Raw genomic sequence first — 23816 nt, forward strand, 5'->3', positions numbered from 1 at the left:
GTGGTTAGAGGGGCAGGTAGCCTAGTGGTTAGAGGTAGTGGTTAGAGAGACAGGTAGCCTAGTGGTTAGAGAGGCAGGTAGCCTAGTGGTTAGAGAGGCAGTTAGCCTAGTGGTTAGAGAGACAGGCAGCCTAGTGGATAGAGAGGCAGGTAGTCTAGTGGTTAGAGAGACAGGTAGCCTAGTGGTTAGAGAGACATGGAGTCTAGTGGTTAGAGAGACAGGCAGCCTAGTGGATAGAGAGGCAGGCAGCCTAGTGGTTAGAGAGGCAGGTAGTCTAGTGGTTAGAGAGACAGGTAGCCTAGTGGTTAGAGAGACAGGTAGTCTAGTGGTTAGAGAGACAGGCAGCCTAGTGGATAGAGAGGCAGGCAGCCTAGTGGTTAGAGAGACAGGTAGCCTAGTGGTTAGAGAGGCAGGTAACCTAGTGGTTAGAGAGGCAGGTAGCCTAGTGGTTAGAGAGACAGGTAGCCTAGTGGTTAGAGAGACAGGTAGCCTAGTGGTTAGAGAGACAGGTAGCCTAGTGGTTTAGAGGCAGGTAGCCTAGTGGTTAGAGAGGCAGGTAGCCTAGTGGTTAGAGAGGCAGGTAGCCTAGTGGTGAGAGAGGCAGGTAGCCTAGTGGTTAGAGAGACAGGCAGCCTAGTGGTTAGAGAGAAAGGTAGCCTAGTGGTTAGAGAGACACGTATCCTAGTGGTTAGAGAGGCATGTAGCCTAGTGGTTAGAGAGACAGGTAGCCTAGTGGTTAGAGAGACAGGCAGCCTAGTGGTTAGAGGGGCAGGCAGCCTAGTGGTTAGAGGGGCAGGCAGCCTAGTGGTTAGAGAGACAGGCAGCCTAGTGGATAGAGAGGCAGGTAGTCTAGTGGTTAGAGCGGCAGGCAGCCTAGTGGTTAGAGAGGCAGGTAGCTTAGTGGTTAGAGAGACAGGTAGCCTAGTGGTTAGAGAGGCGGGTAGCCTAGTGGTTAGAGGGGCGGGCAGCCTAGTGGTTAGAGAGGCAGGCAGCCTAGTGGTTAGAGAGGCAGGTAGCCTAGTGGTTAGAGAGGCAGGTAGTCTAGTGATTAGAGAGGCAGGTAGTCTAGTGGTTAGAGGAGGCAGGTAGTCTAGTGGATAGAGAGACAGGTAGTCTAGTGGTTAGAGAGACAGGTAGACTAGTGGTTAGAGGGGCAGGTAGCCTAGTGGTTAGAGGTAGTGGTTAGAGAGACAGGTAGCCTAGTGGTTAGAGAGGCAGGCAGCCTAGTGGTTAGAGAGGCAGGTAGCCTAGTGGTTAGAGAGACAGGCAGCCTAGTGGATAGAGGGGCAGGCAGCCTAGTGGTTAGAGAGACAGGTAGTCTAGTGGTTAGAGAGGCAGGTAGTCTAGTGGTTAGAGAGACAGGTAGCCTAGTGGTTAGAGAGGCAGGTAGTCTAGTGGTTAGAGAGACAGGTAAACTAGTAGTTAGAGATGCAGGTAGCCTAGTGGTTAGAGAGACAGGTAGTCTAGTGGTTAGAGAGACAGGCAGCCTAGTGGTTAGAGAGGCAGGTAGTCTAGTGGTTAGAGAGACAGGCAGTCTAGTGGTTAGAGAGGCAGGTAGCCTAGTGGTTAGAGAGGCAGGTAGTCTAGTGATTAGAGAGGCAGGTAGTCTAGTGGTTAGAGGAGGCAGGTAGTCTAGTGGATAGAGAGACAGGTAGTCTAGTGGTTAGAGAGACAGGTAGACTAGTGGTTAGAGGGGCAGGTAGCCTAGTGGTTAGAGGTAGTGGTTGGAGAGACAGGTAGCCTAGTGGTTAGAGAGGCAGGTAGCCTAGTGGTTAGAGAGGCAGTTAGCCTAGTGGTTAGAGAGACAGGCAGCCTAGTGGATAGAGAGGCAGGTAGTCTAGTGGTTAGAGAGACAGGTAGCCTAGTGGTTAGAGAGACATGGAGTCTAGTGGTTAGAGAGACAGGCAGCCTAGTGGATAGAGAGGCAGGCAGCCTAGTGGTTAAAGAGGCAGGTAGTCTAGTGGTTAGAGAGACAGGTAGCCTAGTGGTTAGAGAGACAGGTAGTCTAGTGGTTAGAGAGACAGGCAGCCTAGTGGATAGAGAGGCAGGCAGCCTAGTGGTTAGAGAGACAGGTAGCCTAGTGGTTAGAGAGGCAGGTAACCTAGTGGTTAGAGAGGCAGGTAGCCTAGTGGTTAGAGAGACAGGTAGCCTAGTGGTTAGAGAGACAGGTAGCCTAGTGGTTAGAGAGACAGGTAGCCTAGTGGTTTAGAGGCAGGTAGCCTAGTGGTTAGAGAGGCAGGTAGCCTAGTGGTTAGAGAGGCAGGTAGCCTAGTGGTGAGAGAGGCAGGTAGCCTAGTGGTTAGAGAGACAGGCAGCCTAGTGGTTAGAGAGAAAGGTAGCCTAGTGGTTAGAGAGACATGTATCCTAGTGGTTAGAGAGGCATGTAGCCTAGTGGTTAGAGAGACAGGTAGCCTAGTGGTTAGAGAGACAGGCAGCCTAGTGGTTAGAGGGGCAGGCAGCCTAGTGGTTAGAGGGGCAGGCAGCCTAGTGGTTAGAGAGACAGGCAGCCTAGTGGATAGAGAGGCAGGTAGTCTAGTGGTTAGAGCGGCAGGCAGCCTAGTGGTTAGAGAGGCAGGTAGCTTAGTGGTTAGAGAGACAGGTAGCCTAGTGGTTAGAGAGGCGGGTAGCCTAGTGGTTAGAGGGGCGGGCAGCCTAGTGGTTAGAGAGGCAGGCAGCCTAGTGGTTAGAGAGGCAGGTAGCCTAGTGGTTAGAGAGGCAGGTAGTCTAGTGATTAGAGAGGCAGGTAGTCTAGTGGTTAGAGGAGGCAGGTAGTCTAGTGGATAGAGAGACAGGTAGTCTAGTGGTTAGAGAGACAGGTAGACTAGTGGTTAGAGGGGCAGGTAGCCTAGTGGTTAGAGGTAGTGGTTAGAGAGACAGGTAGCCTAGTGGTTAGAGAGGCAGGCAGCCTAGTGGTTAGAGAGGCAGGTAGCCTAGTGGTTAGAGAGACAGGCAGCCTAGTGGATAGAGGGGCAGGCAGCCTAGTGGTTAGAGAGACAGGTAGTCTAGTGGTTAGAGAGGCAGGTAGTCTAGTGGTTAGAGAGACAGGTAGCCTAGTGGTTAGAGAGGCAGGTAGTCTAGTGGTTAGAGAGACAGATAAACTAGTAGTTAGAGATGCAGGTAGCCTAGTGGTTAGAGAGACAGGTAGTCTAGTGGTTAGAGAGACAGGCAGCCTAGTGGTTAGAGAGGCAGGTAGTCTAGTGGTTAGAGAGACAGGCAGTCTAGTTGTTAGAGAGACAGGTGGTCTAGTGGTTAGAGAGGCAGGTAGTCTAGTGGTTAGAGGAGGCAGGTAGTCTAGCGGATAGAGAGACAGGTAGTCTAGTGGTTAGAGGGGCGGGCAGCCTAGTGGTTAGAAAGACAGGTAGCCTAGTGGTTAGAGTTAGTGGTTAGAGGGGCGGGCAGCCTAGTGGTTAGAGAGACAGGTAGCCTAGTGGTTAGAGAGGCAGGTAGCCTAGTGGTTAGAGGTGCGGGCAGCCTAGTGGTTATAAAGACAGGTAGCCTAGTGGTTAGAGTTAGTGGTTAGAGGGACGGGCAGCCTAGTGGTTAGAGAGACAGGCATCCTAGTGGTTAGAGAGACAGGTAGCCTAGTGGTTAGAGTTAGTGGTTAGAGGGTCGGGCAGCCTATTGGTTAGAGAGACAGGTAGCCTAGTGGTTAGAGAGGCAGGTAGCCTAGCGGTTAGAGTTAGTGGTTAGAGGGGTGGGCAGCCTAGTGGTTGGAGGGGCAGGTAGCCTAGTGGTTAGAGTTAGTGGTTAGAGGGGCGGGCAGCCTAGTGGTTAGAGAGACAGGCAGCCTAGTGGTTAGAGAGACAGGTAGCCTAGTGGTTAGAGTTAGTGGTTAGAGGGGCGGGCAGCCTAGTGGTTAGAGAGACAGGCAGCCTAGTGGTTAGAGAGACAGGTAGCCTAGTGGTTAGAGTTAGTGGTTAGAGGGGCGGGCAGCCTAGTGGTTGGAGGGGGAGGTAGCCTAGTGGTTAGAGTTAGTGGTTAGATGGGCGGGCAGCCTAGTGGTTAGAGAGACAGGTAGCCTAGTGGTTAGAGTTAGTGGGTAGATGGGCGGGTATCCTAGTGGTTAGAGGGGCGGGCAGCCTAGTGGTTAGAGAGGCGGGCAGCCTATTGGTTAGAGGGGCGGGCAGCTTAGTGGTTAGAGGGGCGGGCAGCCTAGTGGTTAAAGGGGCGGGCAGCCTAGTGGTTAGAGGGGCGGGCAGTCTAGTGGTTAGAGGGGCGGGCAGCCTAGTGGTTAGAGAGACAGGTAGCCTAGTGGTTAGAGAGACAAGTAGTCTAGTGGTTAGAGGGGCGGGCAGCCTAGTGGTTAGAGGGGCGGGCAGCCTAGTGGTTAGAGGGGCGGGCAGCCTAGTGGTTAGAGAGACAGGTAGCCTAGTGGTTAGAGAGACAGGTAGTCTAGTGGTTAGAGGGGCGGGCAGCCTAGTGGTTAGAGAGACAGGTAGCCTAGTGGTTAGAGAGACAGGCAGCCTAGAGGTTAGAGAGACAGGTAGTCTAGTGGTTAGAGTTAGTGGTTAGAGGGGCGGGCAGCCTAGTGGTTAGAGGGGCGGGCAGCCTAGTGGTTAGAGAGACAGGTAGCCTAGTGGTTAGAGAGACAGGTAGCCTAGTGGTTAGAGAGGCAGGTAGCCTAGTGGTTAGAGATGCAGGTAGCCTAGTGGTTAGAGAGACAGGTAGTCTAGTGGTTAGAGAGACAGGTAGTCTAGTGGTTAGAGAGACAGGTAGTCTAGTGGATAGAGAGGCAGGTAGACTAGTGGTTAGAGAGACAGGTCGTCTAGTCGTTAGAGAGACAGGTAGCCTATTGGTTAGAGAGGCAGGTAGCCTTGTGGTTAGAGAGACAGGTAGCCTAGTGGTTAGAGTGTTGGGACAGTAACTGAAAAGGTTGCTGGATCAAATCCCCCAGCTGACAAGGTAACACTCTGTCGATCTGCCCCTGAACAAGGCAGTTCCCCGGTGGACGGGGAGACAGGGAATGGCCTTGGTACATAAAAATAACTTTTGCAAGACAAACATATTTGCCTGCTACTCCTGGGAACCCTGTACATTAGTGAGGGCTGTTGGGGCGCTGTACATTAGTGAGGGCAGTTGGGGCTCTGTACATTAGTGAGGGCAGTTGGGGCTCTGTACATTTTTGAGGGCTGTTGGGAACCCTGTACATTAGTGAGGGCTGTTGGGGCTCTGTACATTAGTGAGGGCTGTTGGGGCTCTGTACATTAGTGAGGGCTGTTGGGGCTCTGTACATTAGTGAGGGCTGTTGGGGCTCTGTACATTAGTGAGGGCTGTTGGGAACCCTGTACATTAGTGAGGGCTGTTGGGGCTCTGTACATTAGTGAGGGCTGTTGGGGCTCTGTACATTAGTGAGGGCTGTTGGGGCTCTGTACATTAGTGAGGGCTGTTGGGGCTCTGTTTATTAGTGAGGGCTGTTGGAACCCTGTACATTAGTGAGGGCGGTTGGGGACCTGTACATTAGTGAGGGCTGTTGGGGCTCTGTAGATTAGTGAGGGCTGTTGGGGCTCTGTACATTAGTGAGGGCTGTTGGAACCCTGTACATTAGTGAGGGCTGTTGGGGCCCTGTACATTAGTGAGGGCTGTTGGGGCTCTGTACATTAGTGAGGGCTGTTGGGGCTCTGTACATTAGTGAGGGCTGTTGGGGCTCTGTACATTAGTGAGAGCTGTTGGGGCTCTGTACATTAGTCAGGGCTGTTGGGGCTCTGTACATTAGTGAGGGCTGTTGGGGCTCTGTACATTAGTGAGGGCTGTTGGGGCTCTGTACATTAGTGAGTGCTGTTGGGGCTCTGTACATTAGTGAGGGCTGTTGGGGCTCTGTACATTAGTGAGGGCTGTTGGGGCTCTGTACATTAGTGAGGGCTGTTGGGGCTCTGTACATTAGTGAGGGCTGTTGGGGCTCTGTACATTAGTGAGGGCTGTTGGGAACCCTGTACATTAGTGAGGGCTGTTGGGGCTCTGTACATTAGTGAGGGCTGTTGGGGCCCTGTACATTAGTGAGGGCTGTTGGGGCTCTGTACATTAGTGAGGGCTGTTGGGGCCCTATTTCATCTCCAGATGACATAACCTAGCTAGCAGAGACAGCATGCTAACTATGAAAGTATCGATCCAGCAACAATGTCGAGGTCAAAAAAGAAAGGAACTATGTTAAACCAAGCTGACTTCGTAAGATAAGTCAACTCGGACGGAAATAATGAACAGGCTGAACGTACATTTCTGTGACTATCTAGATAACTTTAGCTTGTCATTCCTGTTTACAGAGTGTTAGTCCCCACGAGAGCAAATGCTATTTATATGGGGTTTAGGGTTAAAGTTAGAATTAGGTTTAGGAGCTAGGGTTAGGTTTAGGGTTAAGGTTAGGTTTTTGGTTTAGGGTTAAGGTTAAGGTTAGGTTTAGGGTTAAGGTTAGGTTTTTGGTTTAGGGTTAAGGTTAGGTTTTTGGTTTAGGGTTAAGGTTAGGTTTTTGGTTTAGGGTTAAGGTTAGGTTTTTGGTTTAGGGTTTAGGGTTAAGGTTAGGTTTTTGGTTTAGGGTTAAGGTTAGGTTTTTGGTTTAGGGTTTAGGGTTAAGGTTAGGTTTTTGGTTTAGGGTTAAGGTTAGGTTTTTGGTTTAGGGTTAGGTTTTTGGTGTAGGGTTAAGGTTAGGTTTAGGGTTAAGGTTAGGTTTTTGGTTTAGGGTTAAGGTTAGGTTTTTGGTTTAGGGTTAAGGTTAGGTTTTTGGTTTAGGGTTAAGGTTAGGTTTTTGGTTTAGGGTTAAGGTTAGGTTTTTTGTGTAGGGTTAAGGTGAGGTTTTTGGTTTAGGTTTAAGGTGAGGTTTTTGGTTAGGGTTAAGGTTAGGTTTTTGGTTTAGGGTTAAGGTTAGGTTTTTGGTTTAGGGTTAAGGTTAAAGTAAGGTTAAAAGAGAACAGGTTAGGGTTAGTGGTTATGGAAAATAGGATTTTGAATGGGATTGAATTGTGTGTTCCCACAAGGTTAGCTGTACAAGACTATGTGTGTGCGTGTGTGTGCGTGTGTGTGTGAATATTGAATGAATCAAATGATTGATGGACCCGTCTATCTGTTTCTTCACCATTCTGTCTCTCTGTCTCTTAGTCCATGAAGTCCCTGTCCTCCTTCCTTCCTTGGATGATAAAAGACGAATGAAAAGTCCTACCATTAAAAAAAAAACTCCTACAATAAAATGTCACTCCACAATAACAATCGACAATTCATACTACTAATTTAAAACGCATATGGTAGAACCCAATCAATAGAGTTATGAGACACTGTAGACATTCATAGTAAAACAAAATTTTAAATCCTGCTGGCCAGTACGGGTATCGAACCCGCGACCTTCGGGTTATTAGCACGACGCTCTAACCAACTGAGCTAACCGGCCTGAGATAATGATCATTCTACGGAACGGGGATACACCCATATATGGGTCTGGAGGTGGTCGCTTATCTACAATGTCTACGTTCTACCATTAGAGGGCAGAGAACGTAAACAAATCCAGCTCAGTTCCAAGGACTCCCTTCTACACTGTCAATGATCAACACTATGGCTGTTGGGAACCCTGTACATTAGTGAGGGCTGTTGTGGCTCTGTACATTAGTGAGGGCTGTTGGGGCCCTGTACATTAGTGAGGGCTGTTGGGGCTCTGTACATTAGTGAGGGCTGTTGGGGCCCTGTACATTAGTGAGGGCTGTTGGGGCCCTGTACATTAGTGAGGGCTGTTGGGGCTCTGTACATAAGTGAGGGCTGTTGGAACCCTGTACATTAGTGAGGGCTGTTGGGGCCCTATTTCAACTCCAGATGACATAACCTAGCTAGCAGAGACAGCATGCTAACTATGAAAGTATCGATCCAGCAACAATGTCGAGGTCAAAAAAGAAAGGAACTATGTTAAACCAAGCTGACTTCGTAAGATAAGTCAACTCGGGCGGAAATAATGAACAGGCTGAACGTACATTTCTGTGACTATCTAGATAACTTTAGCTTGTCATTCCTGTTTACAGAGTGTTAGTCCCCACGAGAGCAAATGCTATTTATATGGGGTTTAGGGTTAAAGTTAGAATTAGGTTTAGGAGCTAGGGTTAGGTTTAGGGTTAAGGTTAGGTTTTTGGTTTAGGGTTAGGTTTTTGGTGTAGGGTTAAGGTTAGGTTTAGGGTTAAGGTTAGGTTTTTGGTTTAGGGTTAAGTTTATGTTTTTGGTTTATAGGGTTAAGGTTAGGTTTTTGGTGTAGGGTTAAGGTGAGGTTTTTGGTTTAGGTTTAAGGTGAGGTTTTTGGTTAGGGTTAAGGTTAGGTTTTTGGTTTAGGGTTAAGGTTAGGTTTTTGGTTTAGGGTTAAGGTTAAAGTAAGGTTAAAAGAGAACAGGTTAGGGTTAGTGGTTATGGAAAATAGGATTGAATTGTGTGTTCCCACAAGGTTAGCTGTACAAGACTATGTGTGTGTGTGCGTGTGTGTGTGTGTGTGTGTGTGTGTGTCTGTGTGTGTGTGTGTGAATATTGAATGAATCTAATGATTGATGGACCCGTCTATCTGTTTCTTCACCATTCTGTCTCTCTGTCTCTTAGTCCATGAAGTCCCTGTCCTCCTTCCTTCCTTGGATGATAAAAGACGAATGAAAAGTCCTACCATTAAAAAAAAAACTCCTACAAGAAAATGTCACTCCACAATAACAATCGACAATTCATACTACTAATTTAAAACGCATATGGTAGAACCCAATCAATAGAGTTATGAGACACTGTAGACATTCATAGTAAAAATACTAATAAATCCTGATGGCCAGTACGGGTATCGAACCCGCGACCTTTGCGTTATTAGCACGACGCTCTAACCAACTGAGCTAACCGTCCTGAGACAATGATCAATCTACGGAACGGGGATACACCCATATATGGGTCTGGAGGTGGTCGCTTATCTACAATGTCTACGTTCTACCAATAGAGGGCAGAGAACGTAAACAAATCCAGCTCAGTTCCAAAGACTCCCTTCTACACTGTCAATGATCAACACTATGGCTGTTGGGAACCCTGTACATTAGTGAGGGCTGTTGGGGCTCTGTACATTAGTGAGGGCTGTTGGGGCCCTGTACATTAGTGAGGGCTGTTGGGGCCCTGTACATTAGTGAGGGCTGTTGGGGCCCTATTTCAACTCCAGATGACATAACCTAGCTAGCAGAGACAGCATGTTAACTATGAAAGTATCGATCCAGCAACAATGTTGAGGTCAAAAACGAAAGGAACTATATTAAACCAAGCTGACTATGTAAGATAAGTCAACTCGGGCGGAAATAATGAACAGGCTGAACGTACATTTCTGTGACTATCTAGATAACTTTAGCTTGTCATTCCTGTTTACAGAGTGTTAGTCCCCACGAGAGCAAATGCTATTTATATGGGGTTTAGGGTTAAAGTTAGAATTAGGTTTAGGAGCTAGGGTTAGGTTTAGGGTTAAGGTTAGGTTTTTGGTTTAGGGTTAAGGTTAAGGTTAAGGTTAGGTTTAGGGTTAAGGTTAGGTTTTTGGTTTAGGGTTAAGGTTAGGTTTTTGGTTTAGGGTTAAGGTTAGGTTTTTGGTTTAGGGTTAAGGATAGGTTTTTGGTTTAGGGTTTAGGGTTAAGGTTAGGTTTTTGGTTTAGGGTTAAGGTTAGGTTTTTGGTTTAGGGTTTAGGGTTAAGGTTAGGTTTTTGGTTTAGGGTTTAGGGTTAAGGTTAGGTTTTTGGTTTAGGGTTAAGGTTAGGTTTTTGGTTTAGGGTTAAGGTTAGGTTTTTGGTGTAGGGTTAAGGTTAGGTATAGGGTTAAGGTTAGGTTCTTGGTTTAGGGTTAAGGTTAGGTTTTTGGTTTAGGGTTAAGGTTAGGTTTTTGGTTTAGGGTTAAGGTTAGGTTTTTGGTTTAGGGTTAAGGTTAGGTTTTTGGTGTAGGGTTAAGGTGAGGTTTTTGGTTAGGGTTAAGGTTAGGTTTTTGGTTTAGGGTTTAGGGTTAAGGTTAGGTTTTTGGTTTAGGGTTAAGGTTAGGTTTTTGGTTAGGTTTTTGGTTTAGGGTTAAGGTTATGTTTTTGGTGTAGGGTTAAGGTTAGGTTTAGGGTTAAGGTTAGGTTTTTGGTTTAGGGTTAAGGTTAGGTTTTTGGTTTAGGGTTAAGGTTAGGTTTTTGGTTTAGGGTTAAGGTTAGGTTTTTGGTTTAGGGTTAAGGTTAGGTTTTTTGTGTAGGGTTAAGGTTAGGTTTTTGGTTTAGGGTTAAGGTTAGGTTTTTGGTTTAGGGTTAAGGTTAGGTTTTTGGTGTAGGGTTAAGGTTAGGTTTTTGGTTTAGGGTTTAGGGTTAAGGTTAGGTTTTTGGTGTAGGGTTTAGGGTTAAGGTTAGGTTTTTGGCTTAGGGTTAAGGTTAGGTTTTTGGTTTACGGTTAAGGTTAGGTTTTTGGGTTAGGTTTAAGGTTAGGTTTTTGATTTAGGGTTAAGGTTAGGTTTTTGGTTTAGGGTTAAGGTTAGGTTTTTGGTTTAGGGTTTAGGGTTAAGGTTAGGTTTTTGGTTTGGGGTTAAGGTTAGGTTTTTGGTTTAGGGTTAAGGTTAGGTTTTTGGTGTAGGGTTAAGGTGAGGTTTTTGGTTTAGGTTTAAGGTGAGGTTTTTGGTTTAGGTTTAAGGTGAGGTTTTTGGTTAGGGTTAAGGTTAGGTTTTTGATTTAGGGTTAAGGTTAGGTTTTTGGTTTAGGGTTAAGGTTAAAGTAAGGTTAAAAGATAACAGGTTAGGGTTAGTGGTTATGGAAAATAGGATTTTGAATGGGATTGAATTGTGTGTTCCCACAAGGTTAGCTGTACAAGACTATGTGTGTGCGTGTGTGTGTGTGTGAATATTGAATGAATCAAATGATTGATGGACCCGTCTATCTGTTTCTTCACCATTCTGTCTCTCTGTCTCTTAGTCCATGAAGTCCCTGTCCTCCTTCCTTCCTTAGTTGATAAAAGACGAATGAAAAGTCCTACCATTAAAAAAAAAACTCCTACAATAAAATGTCACTCCACAATAACAATCGACAATTCATACTACTAATTTAAAACGCATATGGTAGAACCCAATCAATAGAGTTATGAGACACTGTAGACATTCATAGTAAAAATACTAATAAATCCTGCTGGCCAGTACGGGTATCGAACCCGCGACCTTCGCGTTATTAGCACGACGCTCTAACCAACTGAGCTAACCGGCCTGAGATAATGATCAATCTACGGAACAGGTATACACCCATATATGGGTCTGAAGGTGTTCGCTTATCTACAATGTCTACGTTCTACCATTAGAGGGCAGAGAACGTAAACAAATCCAGCTCAGTTCCAAGGACTCCCTTCTACACTGTCAATGATCAACACTATGGCTGTTGGGAACCCTGTACAGTAGTGAGGGCTGTTGGGGCTCTGTACATTAGTGAGGGCTGTTGGGGCTCTGTACATTAGTGAGGGCTGTTGGGGCCCTGTACATTAGTGAGGGCTGTTGGGGCCCTGTACATTAGTGAGGGCTGTTGGGGCCCTGTACATTAGTGAGGGCTGTTGGAGCCCTGTACATTAGTGAGGGCTGTTGGGGCTCTGTACATTAGTGAGGGCTGTTGGAACCCTGTACATTAGTGAGGGCTGTTGGGGCCCTATTTCAACTCCAGATGACATAACCTAGCTAGCAGAGACAGCATGTTAACTATGAAACTATCGATCCAGCAACAATGTCGAGGTCAAAAACGAAAGGAACTATATTAAACCAAGCTGACTTCGTAAGATAAGTCAACTCGGGGGGAAATAATGAACAGGCTGAACGTACATTTCTGTGACTATCTAGATAACTTTAGCTTGTCATTCCTGTTTACAGAGTGTTAGTCCCCACGAGAGCAAATGCTATTTATATGGGGTTTAGGGTTAAAGTTAGAATTAGGTTTAGGAGCTAGGGTTAGGTTTAGGGTTAAGGTTAGGTTTTTGGTTTAGGGTTAAGGTTAAGGTTAGGTTTAGGGTTAAGGTTAGGTTTTTGGTTTAGGGTTAAGGTTAGGTTTTTGGTTTAGGGTTAAGGTTAGGTTTTTGGTTTAGGGTTAAGGTTAGGTTTTTGGTTTAGGGTTTAGGGTTAAGGTTAGGTTTTTGGTTTAGGGTTAAGGTTAGGTTTTTGGTTTAGGGTTTAGGGTTAAGGTTAGGTTTTTGGTTTAGGGTTAAGGTTAGGTTTTTGGTTTAGGGTTAAGGCTAGGTTCTTGGTTTAGGGTTAAGGTTAGGTTTTTGGTTTAGGGTTAAGGTTAGGTTTTTGGTGTAGGGTTAAGGTGAGGTTTTTGGTTTAGGTTTAAGGTGAGGTTTTTGGTTTAGGTTTAAGGTGAGGTTTTTGGTTAGGGTTAAGGTTAGGTTTTTGATTTAGGGTTAAGGTTAGGTTTTTGGTTTAGGGTTAAGGTTAAAGTAAGGTTAAAAGATAACAGGTTAGGGTTAGTGGTTATGGAAAATAGGATTTTGAATGGGATTGAATTGTGTGTTCCCACAAGGTTAGCTGTACAAGACTATGTGTGTGCGTGTGTGTGTGTGTGAATATTGAATGAATCAAATGATTGATGGACCCGTCTATCTGTTTCTTCACCATTCTGTCTCTCTGTCTCTTAGTCCATGAAGTCCCTGTCCTCCTTCCTTCCTTGGATGATAAAAGACGAATGAAAAGTCCTACCATTAAAAAAAAAACTCCTACAATAAAATGTCACTCCACAATAACAATCGACAATTCATACTACTAATTTAAAACGCATATGGTAGAACCCAATCAATAGAGTTATGAGACACTGTAGACATTCATAGTAAAAATACTAATAAATCCTGCTGGCCAGTACGGGTATCGAACCCGCGACCTTCGCGTTATTAGCACGACGCTCTAACCAACTGAGCTAACCGGCCTGAGATAATGATCAATCTACGGAACAGGTATACACCCATATATGGGTCTGAAGGTGTTCGCTTATCTACAATGTCTACGTTCTACCATTAGAGGGCAGAGAACGTAAACAAATCCAGCTCAGTTCCAAGGACTCCCTTCTACACTGTCAATGATCAACACTATGGCTGTTGGGAACCCTGTACAGTAGTGAGGGCTGTTGGGGCTCTGTACATTAGTGAGGGCTGTTGGGGCTCTGTACATTAGTGAGGGCTGTTGGGGCCCTGTACATTAGTGAGGGCTGTTGGGGCCCTGTACATTAGTGAGGGCTGTTGGGGCCCTGTACATTAGTGAGGGCTGTTGGAGCCCTGTACATTAGTGAGGGCTGTTGGGGCTCTGTACATTAGTGAGGGCTGTTGGAACCCTGTACATTAGTGAGGGCTGTTGGGGCCCTATTTCAACTCCAGATGACATAACCTAGCTAGCAGAGACAGCATGTTAACTATGAAACTATCGATCCAGCAACAATGTCGAGGTCAAAAACGAAAGGAACTATATTAAACCAAGCTGACTTCGTAAGATAAGTCAACTCGGGGGGAAATAATGAACAGGCTGAACGTACATTTCTGTGACTATCTAGATAACTTTAGCTTGTCATTCCTGTTTACAGAGTGTTAGTCCCCACGAGAGCAAATGCTATTTATATGGGGTTTAGGGTTAAAGTTAGAATTAGGTTTAGGAGCTAGGGTTAGGTTTAGGGTTAAGGTTAGGTTTTTGGTTTAGGGTTAAGGTTAAGGTTAGGTTTAGGGTTAAGGTTAGGTTTTTGGTTTAGGGTTAAGGTTAGGTTTTTGGTTTAGGGTTAAGGTTAGGTTTTTGGTTTAGGGTTAAGGTTAGGTTTTTGGTTTAGGGTTTAGGGTTAAGGTTAGGTTTTTGGTTTAGGGTTAAGGTTAGGTTTTTGGTTTAGGGTTTAGGGTTAAGGTTAGGTTTTTGGTTTAGGGTTAAGGTTAGGTTTTTGGTTTAGGGTTAAGGCTAGGTTCTTGGTTTAGGGTTAAGGTTAGGTTTTTGGTTTAGGGTTAAGGTTAGGTTTTTGGTTTAGGGTTAAGGTTAGGTTTTTGGTTTAGGGTTTAGGGTTAAGGTTAGGTTTTTGGTTTAGGGTTAAGGTTAGGTTTTTGGTTTAGGGTTTAGGGTTAAGGTTAGGTTTTTGGTTTAGGGTTAAGGTTAGGTTTTTGGTTTAGGGTTAAGGCTAGGTTCTTGGTTTAGGGTTAAGGTTAGGTTTTTGGTTTAGGGTTAAGGTTAGGTTTTTGGTTTAGGGTTAAGGTTAGGTTTTTGGTTTAGGGTTAAGGTTAGGTTTTTGGTGTAGGGTTAAGGTGAGGTTTTTGGTTAGGGTTAAGGTTAGGTTTTTGATTTAGGGTTTAGGGTTAAGGTTAGGTTTTTGGTTTAGTGTTAAGGTTAGGTTTTTGGTTTAGGGTTTAGGGTTAAGGTTAGGTTTTTGGTTTAGGGTTAAGGTTAGGTTTTTGGTTTAGGGTTAAGTTTAGGTTTTTGGTTTAGGGTTAAGGTTAGGTTTTTGGTGTAGGGTTAAGGTTAGGTTTAGGGTTAAGGTTAGGTTTTTGGTTTAGGGTTAAGGTTAAGGTTAGGTTTTTGGTTTAGGGTTAAGGTTTTTGGTTTAGGGTTAAGGTTAGGTTTTTGGTTTAGGGTTAAGGTTAAGGTTAGGTTTTTGGTGTAGGGTTAAGGTTAGGTTTTTGGTTTAGGGTTAAGGTTAGGTTTTTGGTTTAGGGTTAAGGTTAGGTTTTTGGTGTAGGGTTAAGGTTAAGTTTTTGGTTTAGGGTTTAGGGTTAAGGTTAGGTTTTTGGTGTAGGGTTTAGGGTTAAGGTTAGGTTTTTGGCTTAGAGTTAAGGTTAGGTTTTTGGTTTAGGGTTAAGGTTAGGTTTTTGGGTTAGGGTTAAGGTTAGGTTTTTGATTTAGGGTTAAGGTTAGGTTTTTGGTTTAGGGTTAAGGTTAGGTTTTTGGTTTAGGGTTTAGGGTTAAGGTTAGGTTTTTGATTTAGGGTTAAGGTTAGGTTTTTGGTTTAGGGTTTAGGGTTAAGGTTAGGTTTTTGGTTTAGGGTTAAGGTTAGGTTTTTGGTTTAGGGTTAAGGTTAGGTTTTTGGTGTAGGGTTAAGGTTAGGTTTAGGGTTAAGGTTAGGTTTTTGGTTTAGGGTTAAGGTTAGGTTTTTGGTTTAGGGTTAAGGTTAGGTTTTTGGTTTAGGGTTAAGGTTAGGTTTTTGGTGTAGGGTTAAGGTGAGGTTTTTGGTTTAGGTTTAAGGTGAGGTTTTTGGTTAGGGTTAAGGTTAGGTTTTTGGTTTAGTTTTAAGGTTAGGTTTTTGATTTAGGGTTAAGGTTAGGTTTTTGATTTAGGGTTAAGGTTAAAGTAAGGTTAAAAGAGAACAGGTTAGGGTTAGTGGTTATGGAAAATAGGATTTTGAATGGGATTGATTTGTGTGTTCCCACAATGTTAGCTGTACAAGACTATGTGTGTGCGTGTGTGTGTGTGTGTGTGTGTGTGTGTGTGTGAATATTGAATGAATCAAATGATTGATGGACCCGTCTATCTGTTTCTTCACCATTCTGTCTCTCTGTCTCTTAGTCCATGAAGTCCCTGTCCTCCTTCCTTCCTTGGATGATAAAAGACGAATGAAAAGTCCTACCATTAAAAAAAAAACTCCTACAATAAAATGTCACTCCACAATAACAATCGACAATTCATACTAGTAATTTAAAACGCATATGGTAGAACCCAATCAATAGAGTTATGAGACACTGTAGACATTCATAGTAAAAAAAACTCCTACAATAAAATGTCACTCCACAATAACAATCGACAATTCATACTACTAATTTAAAATGCATATGGTAGAACCCAATCAATAGAGTTATAAGACACTGTAGACATTCATAGTAAAAATACTAATAAATCCTGCTGGCCAGTACGGGTATAGAACCCGCGACCTTCGCGTTATTAGCACGACGCTCTAACCAGCTGAGCTAACCGGCCTGAGATAATGATCAATCTACGGAACGGGGATACACCCATATATGGGTCTGGAGGTGGTCGCTTATCTACAATGTCTACGTTCTACCATTAGAGGGCAGAGAACGTAAACAAATCCAGCTCAGTTCCAAAGACTCCCTTCTACACTGTCAATGATCAACACTATGGCTGTTGGGAACCCTGTACATTAATGAGGGCTGTTGTGGCTCTGTACATTAGTGAGGGCTGTTGGGGCCCTGTACATTAGTGAGGGCTGTTGGGGCTCTGTACATTAGTGAGGGCTGTTGGAACCCTGTACATTAGTGAGGGCTGTTGGGGCCCTATTTCATCTCCAGATGACATAACCTAGCTAGCAGAGACAGCATGTTAACTATGAAAGTATCGATCCAGCAACAATGTCGAGGTCAAAAACGAAAGGAACTATATTAAACCAAGCTGACTTCGTAAGATAAGTCAACTCGGGCGGAAATAATGAACAGGCTGAACGTACATTTCTGTGACTATCTAGATAACTTTAGCTTGTCATTCCTGTTTACATAGTGTTAGTCCCCACGAGAGCAAATGCTATTTATATGGGGTTTAGGGTTAAAGTTAGAATTAGGTTTAGGAGCTAGGGTTAGGTTTAGGGTTAAGGTTAGGTTTTTGGTTTAGGGTTAAGGTTAAGGTTAGGTTTAGGGTTAAGGTTAGGTTTTTGGTTTAGGGTTAAGGTTAGGTTTTTGGTTTAGGGTTAAGGTTAGGTTTTTGGTTTAGGGTTAAGGTTAGGTTTTTGGTTTAGGGTTTAGGGTTAAGGTTAGGTTTTTGGTTTAGGGTTAAGGTTAGGTTTTTGGTTTAGGGTTTAGGGTTAAGGTTAGGTTTTTGGTTTAGGGTTAAGGTTAGGTTTTTGGTTTAGGGTTAAGGTTAGGTTTTTGGTTTAGGGTTAAGGTTAGGTTTTTGGTTTAGGGTTAAGGTTAGGTTTTTGGTTTAGGGTTATGGTTAGGTTTTTGGTGTAGGGTTAAGGTGAGGTTTTTGGTTAGGGTTAAGGTTAGGTTTTTGATTTAGGGTTTAGGGTTAAGGTTAGGTTTTTGGTTTAGTGTTAAGGTTAGGTTTTTGGTTTAGGGTTAAGGTTAGGTTTTTGGTTTAGGGTTAAGGTTAGGTTTTTGGTTTAGGGTTAAGGTTAGGTTTTTGGTTTAGGGTTAAGGTTAAGGTTAGGTTTTTGGTGTAGGGTTAAGGTTAGGTTTAGGGTTAAGGTTAGGTTTTTGGTTTAGGGTTAAGGTTAGGTTTTTGGTTTAGGGTTAAGGTTTTTGGTTTATGGTTAAGGTTAGGTTTTTGGTTTAGGGTTAAGGTTAGGTTTTTGGTGTAGGGTTAAGGTTAGGTTTAGGGTTAAGGTTAGGTTTTTGGTTTAGGGTTAAGGTTAGGTTTTTGGTTTAGGGTTAAGGTTAGGTTTTTGGTTTAGGGTTAAGGTTAGGTTTTTGGTGTAGGGTTAAGGTGAGGTTTTTGGTTTAGGTTTAAGGTGAGGTTTTTGTTTAGGGTTAAGGTTAGGTTTTTGGTTTAGTTTTAAGGTTAGGTTTTTGATTTAGGGTTAAGGTTAGGTTTTTGATTTAGGGTTAAGGTTAAAGTAAGGTTAAAAGAGAACAGGTTAGGGTTAGTGGTTATGGAAAATAGGATTTTGAATGGGATTGATTTGTGTGTTCCCACAATGTTAGCTGTACAAGACTATGTGTGTGCGTGTGTGTGTGTGTGTGTGTGTGTGTGTGTGTGTGAATATTGAATGAATCAAATGATTGATGGACCCGTCTATCTGTTTCTTCACCATTCTGTCTCTCTGTCTCTTAGTCCATGAAGTCCCTGTCCTCCTTCCTTCCTTGGATGATAAAAGACGAATGAAAAGTCCTACCATTAAAAAAAAAACTCCTACAATAAAATGTCACTCCACAATAACAATCGACAATTCATACTACTAATTTAAAACGCATATGGTAGAACCCAATCAATAGAGTTATGAGACACTGTAGACATTCATAGTAAAAAAAACTCCTACAATAAAATGTCACTCCACAATAACAATCGACAATTCATACTACTAATTTAAAACGCATATGGTAGAACCCAATCAATAGAGTTATAAGACACTGTAGACATTCATAGTAAAAATACTAATAAATCCTGCTGGCCAGTACGGGTATCGAACCCGCGACCTTCGCGTTATTAGCACGACGCTCTAACCAGCTGAGCTAACCGGCCTGAGATAATGATCAATCTACGGAACGGGGATACACCCATATATGGGTCTGGAGGTGGTCGCTTATCTACAATGTCTACGTTCTACCATTAGAGGGCAGAGAACGTAAACAAATCCAGCTCAGTTCCAAAGACTCCCTTCTACACTGTCAATGATCAACACTATGGCTGTTGGGAACCCTGTACATTAATGAGGGCTGTTGTGGCTCTGTACATTAGTGAGGGCTGTTGGGGCCCTGTACATTAGTGAGGGCTGTTGGGGCTCTGTACATTAGTGAGGGCTGTTGGAACCCTGTACATTAGTGAGGGCTGTTGGGGCCCTATTTCATCTCCAGATGACATAACCTAGCTAGCAGAGACAGCATGTTAACTATGAAAGTATCGATCCAGCAACAATGTTGAGGTCAAAAACGAAAGGAACTATGTTAAACCAAGCTGACTTCGTAAGATAAGTCAACTCGGGCGGAAATAATGAACAGGCTGAACGTACATTTCTGTGACTATCTAGATAACTTTAGCTTGTCATTCCTGTTTACATAGTGTTAGTCCCCACGAGAGCAAATGCTATTTATATGGGGTTTAGGGTTAAAGTTAGAATTAGGTTTAGGAGCTAGGGTTAGGTTTAGGGTTAAGGTTAGGTTTAGGGTTAAGGTTAAGGTTAAGGTTAGGTTTAGGGTTAAGGTTAGGTTTTTGGTTTAGGGTTAAGGTTAGGTTTTTGGTTTAGGGTTAAGGTTAGGTTTTTGGTTTAGGGTTAAGGTTAGGTTTTTGGTTTAGGGTTTAGGGTTAAGGTTAGGTTTTTGGTTTAGGGTTAAGGTTAGGTTTTTGGTTTAGGGTTTAGGGTTAAGGTTAGGTTTTTGGTTTAGGGTTAAGGTTAGGTTTTTGGTTTAGGGTTAAGGCTAGGTTCTTGGTTTAGGGTTAAGGTTAGGTTTTTGGTTTAGGGTTAAGGTTAGGTTTTTGGTTTAGGGTTAAGGTTAGGTTTTTGGTTTAGGGTTAAGGTTAGGTTTTTGGTGTAGGGTTAAGGTGAGGTTTTTGGTTAGGGTTAAGGTTAGGTTTTTGATTTAGGGTTAAGGTTAGGTTTTTGGTTTAGGGTTAAGGCTAGGTTCTTGGTTTAGGGTTAAGGTTAGGTTTTTGGTTTAGGGTTAAGGTTAGGTTTTTGGTTTAGTTTTAAGGTTAGGTTTTTGATTTAGGGTTAAGGTTAGGTTTTTGATTTAGGGTTAAGGTTAAAGTAAGGTTAAAAGAGAACAGGTTAGGGTTAGTGGTTATGGAAAATAGGATTTTGAATGGGATTGATTTGTGTGTTCCCACAATGTTAGCTGTACAAGACTATGTGTGTGCGTGTGTGTGTGTGTGTGTGTGTGTGTGTGTGTGTGAATATTGAATGAATCAAATGATTGATGGACCCGTCTATCTGTTTCTTCACCATTCTGTCTCTCTGTCTCTTAGTCCATGAAGTCCCTGTCCTCCTTCCTTCCTTGGATGATAAAAGACGAATGAAAAGTCCTACCATTAAAAAAAAAACTCCTACAATAAAATGTCACTCCACAATAACAATCGACAATTCATACTACTAATTTAAAACGCATATGGTAGAACCCAATCAATAGAGTTATGAGACACTGTAGACATTCATAGTAAAAAAAACTCCTACAATAAAATGTCACTCCACAATAACAATCGACAATTCATACTACTAATTTAAAACGCATATGGTAGAACCCAATCAATAGAGTTATAAGACACTGTAGACATTCATAGTAAAAATACTAATAAATCCTGCTGGCCAGTACGGGTATCGAACCCGCGACCTTCGCGTTATTAGCACGACGCTGTAAACAGCTGAGCTAACCGGCCTGAGATAATGATCAATCTACGGAACGGGGATACACCCATATATGGGTCTGGAGGTGGTCGCTTATCTACAATGTCTACGTTCTACCATTAGAGGGCAGAGAACGTAAACAAATCCAGCTCAGTTCCAAAGACTCCCTTCTACACTGTCAATGATCAACACTATGGCTGTTGGGAACCCTGTACATTAATGAGGGCTGTTGTGGCTCTGTACATTAGTGAGGGCTGTTGGGGCCCTGTACATTAGTGAGGGCTGTTGGGGCTCTGTACATTAGTGAGGGCTGTTGGAACCCTGTACATTAGTGAGGGCTGTTGGGGCCCTATTTCATCTCCAGATGACATAACCTAGCTAGCAGAGACAGCATGTTAACTATGAAAGTATCGATCCAGCAACAATGTTGAGGTCAAAAACGAAAGGAACTATATTAAACCAAGCTGACTTCGTAAGATAAGTCAACTCGGGCGGAAATAATGAACAGGCTGAACGTACATTTCTGTGACTATCTAGATAACTTTAGCTTGTCATTCCTGTTTACATAGTGTTAGTCCCCACGAGAGCAAATGCTATTTATATGGGGTTTAGGGTTAAAGTTAGAATTAGGTTTAGGAGCTAGGGTTAGGTTTAGGGTTAAGGTTAGGTTTAGGGTTAAGGTTAAGGTTAAGGTTAGGTTTAGGGTTAAGGTTAGGTTTTTGGTTTAGGGTTAAGGTTAGGTTTTTGGTTTAGGGTTAAGGTTAGGTTTTTGGTTTAGGGTTAAGGTTAGGTTTTTGGTTTAGGGTTTAGGGTTAAGGTTAGGTTTTTGGTTTAGGGTTAAGGTTAGGTTTTTGGTTTAGGGTTTAGGGTTAAGGTTAGGTTTTTGGTTTAGGGTTAAGGTTAGGTTTTTGGTTTAGGGTTAAGGCTAGGTTCTTGGTTTAGGGTTAAGGTTAGGTTTTTGGTTTAGGGTTAAGGTTAGGTTTTTGGTTTAGGGTTAAGGTTAGGTTTTTGGTTTAGGGTTAAGGTTAGGTTTTTGGTTAGGGTTAAGGTGAGGTTTTTGGTTAGGGTTAAGGTTAGGTTTTTGATTTAGGGTTTAGGGTTAAGGTTAGGTTTTTGGTTTAGTGTTAAGGTTAGGTTTTTGGTTTAGGGTTTAGGGTTAAGGTTAGGTTTTTGGTTTAGGTTTAAGGTGAGGTTTTTGGTTAGGGTTAAGGTTAGGTTTTTGGTTTAGGGTTAAGGTTAGGTTTTTGATTTAGGGTTAAGGTTAGGTTTTTGATTTAGGGTTAAGGTTAGGTTCTTGGTTTAGGGTTAAGGTTAGGTTTTTGGTTTAGGGTTAAGGTTAGGTTTTTGGTTTAGGGTTAAGGTTAGGTTTTTGGTTTAGGGTTAAGGTTAGGTTTTTGGTGTAGGGTTAAGGTGAGGTTTTTGGTTAGGGTTAAGGTTAGGTTTTTGATTTAGGGTTTAGGGTTAAGGTTAGGTTTTTGGTTTAGTGTTAAGGTTAGGTTTTTGGTTTAGGGTTTAGGGTTAAGGTTAGGTTTTTGGTTTAGGGTTAAGGTTAGGTTTTTGGTTTAGGGTTAAGGTTAGGTTTTTGGTTTAGGGTTAAGGTTAGGTTTTTGGTGTAGGGTTAAGGTTAGGTTTAGGGTTAAGGTTAGGTTTTTGGTTTAGGGTTAAGGTTAGGTTTTTGGTTTAGGGTTAAGGTTTTTGGTTTAGGGTTAAGGTTAGGTTTTTGGTTTAGGGTTAAGGTTAGGTTTTTGGTGTAGGGTTAAGGTTAGGTTTTTGGATTAGGGTTAAGGTTAGGTTTTTGGTTTAGGTTTAAGGTTAGGTTTTTGGTGTAGGGTTAAGGTTAAGTTTTTGGTTTAGGGTTTAGGGTTAAGGTTAGGTTTTTGGTGTAGGGTTTAGGGTTAAGGTTAGGTTTTTGGCTTAGAGTTAAGGTTAGGTTTTTGGTTTAGGGTTAAGCTTAGGTTTTTGGGTTAGGGTTAAGGTTAGGTTTTTGATTTAGGGTTAAGGTTAGGTTTTTGGTTTAGGGTTAAGGTTAGGTTTTTGGTTTAGGGTTTAGGGTTAAGGTTAGGTTTTTGATTTAGGGTTAAGGTTAGGTTTTTGGTTTAGGGTTTAGGGTTAAGGTTAGGTTTTTGGTTTAGGGTTAAGGTTAGGTTTTTGGTTTAGGGTTAAGGTTAGGTTTTTGGTGTAGGGTTAAGGTTAGGTTTAGGGTTAAGGTTAGGTTTTTGGTTTAGGGTTAAGGTTAGGTTTTTGGTTTAGGGTTAAGGTTAGGTTTTTGGTTTAGGGTTAAGGTTAGGTTTTTGGTGTAGGGTTAAGGTGAGGTTTGTGGTTTAGGTTTAAGGTGAGGTTTTTGGTTAGGGTTAAGGTTAGGTTTTTGGTTTAGGGTTAAGGTTAGGTTTTTGATTTAGGGTTAAGGTTAGGTTTTTGATTTAGGGTTTAGGGTTAAGGTTAGGTTTTTGGTTTAGGGTTAAGGTTAGGTTTTTGGTTTAGGGTTTAGGGTTAAGGTTAGGTTTTTGGTTTAGGGTTAAGGTTAGGTTTTTGGTTTAGGGTTAAGGCTAGGTTCTTGGTTTAGGGTTAAGGTTAGGTTTTTGGTTTAGGGTTAAGGTTAGGTTTTTGGTTTAGGGTTAAGGTTAGGTTTTTGGTTTAGGGTTTAGGGTTAAGGTTAGGTTTTTGGTTTAGGGTTAAGGTTAGGTTTTTGGTTTAGGGTTTAGGGTTAAGGTTAGGTTTTTGGTTTAGGGTTAAGGTTAGGTTTTTGGTTTAGGGTTAAGGCTAGGTTCTTGGTTTAGGGTTAAGGTTAGGTTTTTGGTTTAGGGTTAAGGTTAGGTTTTTGGTTTAGGGTTAAGGTTAGGTTTTTGGTTTAGGGTTAAGGTTAGGTTTTTGGTTAGGGTTAAGGTGAGGTTTTTGGTTAGGGTTAAGGTTAGGTTTTTGATTTAGGGTTTAGGGTTAAGGTTAGGTTTTTGGTTTAGTGTTAAGGTTAGGTTTTTGGTTTAGGGTTTAGGGTTAAGGTTAGGTTTTTGGTTTAGGTTTAAGGTGAGGTTTTTGGTTAGGGTTAAGGTTAGGTTTTTGGTTTAGGGTTAAGGTTAGGTTTTTGATTTAGGGTTAAGGTTAGGTTTTTGATTTAGGGTTAAGGTTAGGTTCTTGGTTTAGGGTTAAGGTTAGGTTTTTGGTTTAGGGTTAAGGTTAGGTTTTTGGTTTAGGGTTAAGGTTAGGTTTTTGGTTTAGGGTTAAGGTTAGGTTTTTGGTGTAGGGTTAAGGTGAGGTTTTTGGTTAGGGTTAAGGTTAGGTTTTTGATTTAGGGTTTAGGGTTAAGGTTAGGTTTTTGGTTTAGTGTTAAGGTTAGGTTTTTGGTTTAGGGTTTAGGGTTAAGGTTAGGTTTTTGGTTTAGGGTTAAGGTTAGGTTTTTGGTTTAGGGTTAAGGTTAGGTTTTTGGTTTAGGGTTAAGGTTAGGTTTTTGGTGTAGGGTTAAGGTTAGGTTTAGGGTTAAGGTTAGGTTTTTGGTTTAGGGTTAAGGTTAGGTTTTTGGTTTAGGGTTAAGGTTTTTGGTTTAGGGTTAAGGTTAGGTTTTTGGTTTAGGGTTAAGGTTAGGTTTTTGGTGTAGGGTTAAGGTTAGGTTTTTGGATTAGGGTTAAGGTTAGGTTTTTGGTTTAGGGTTAAGGTTAGGTTTTTGGTGTAGGGTTAAGGTTAAGTTTTTGGTTTAGGGTTTAGGGTTAAGGTTAGGTTTTTGGTGTAGGGTTTAGGGTTAAGGTTAGGTTTTTGGCTTAGAGTTAAGGTTAGGTTTTTGGTTTAGGGTTAAGCTTAGGTTTTTGGGTTAGGGTTAAGGTTAGGTTTTTGATTTAGGGTTAAGGTTAGGTTTTTGGTTTAGGGTTAAGGTTAGGTTTTTGGTTTAGGGTTTAGGGTTAAGGTTAGGTTTTTGATT

General features: G+C 42.7%; 7 non-coding genes across 7 annotated transcripts; all 7 read right to left on the minus strand.

Moving 5' to 3' along the window:
* Window positions 1-7298: 7298 nt before the first annotated feature.
* On the minus strand, window positions 7299-7372 carry trnai-aau (transfer RNA isoleucine (anticodon AAU)). Its single transcript has one exon. It is a non-coding gene; the product is annotated as a tRNA-Ile (tRNA).
* Window positions 7373-8761: 1389 nt separating this feature from the next.
* trnai-aau (transfer RNA isoleucine (anticodon AAU)) lies at window positions 8762-8835 on the minus strand. The gene has a single exon. It is a non-coding gene; the product is annotated as a tRNA-Ile (tRNA).
* Window positions 8836-11102: 2267 nt separating this feature from the next.
* On the minus strand, window positions 11103-11176 carry trnai-aau (transfer RNA isoleucine (anticodon AAU)). The gene has a single exon. It is a non-coding gene; the product is annotated as a tRNA-Ile (tRNA).
* A 1619-nt stretch (window positions 11177-12795) lies between these two features.
* Window positions 12796-12869, minus strand: trnai-aau (transfer RNA isoleucine (anticodon AAU)). The gene has a single exon. It is a non-coding gene; the product is annotated as a tRNA-Ile (tRNA).
* A 2933-nt stretch (window positions 12870-15802) lies between these two features.
* On the minus strand, window positions 15803-15876 carry trnai-aau (transfer RNA isoleucine (anticodon AAU)). Its single transcript has one exon. It is a non-coding gene; the product is annotated as a tRNA-Ile (tRNA).
* A 2143-nt stretch (window positions 15877-18019) lies between these two features.
* trnai-aau (transfer RNA isoleucine (anticodon AAU)) lies at window positions 18020-18093 on the minus strand. Its single transcript has one exon. It is a non-coding gene; the product is annotated as a tRNA-Ile (tRNA).
* A 1774-nt stretch (window positions 18094-19867) lies between these two features.
* On the minus strand, window positions 19868-19941 carry trnai-aau (transfer RNA isoleucine (anticodon AAU)). Its single transcript has one exon. It is a non-coding gene; the product is annotated as a tRNA-Ile (tRNA).
* Between the last annotated feature and the right edge of the window lie 3875 nt (window positions 19942-23816).

This window comes from Oncorhynchus mykiss, chromosome 10, assembly GCF_057628025.1.
Source record: "Oncorhynchus mykiss isolate SJ-2025 chromosome 10, ASM5762802v1, whole genome shotgun sequence".
In the NCBI taxonomy this organism is placed as follows: domain Eukaryota; kingdom Metazoa; phylum Chordata; class Actinopteri; order Salmoniformes; family Salmonidae; genus Oncorhynchus; species Oncorhynchus mykiss.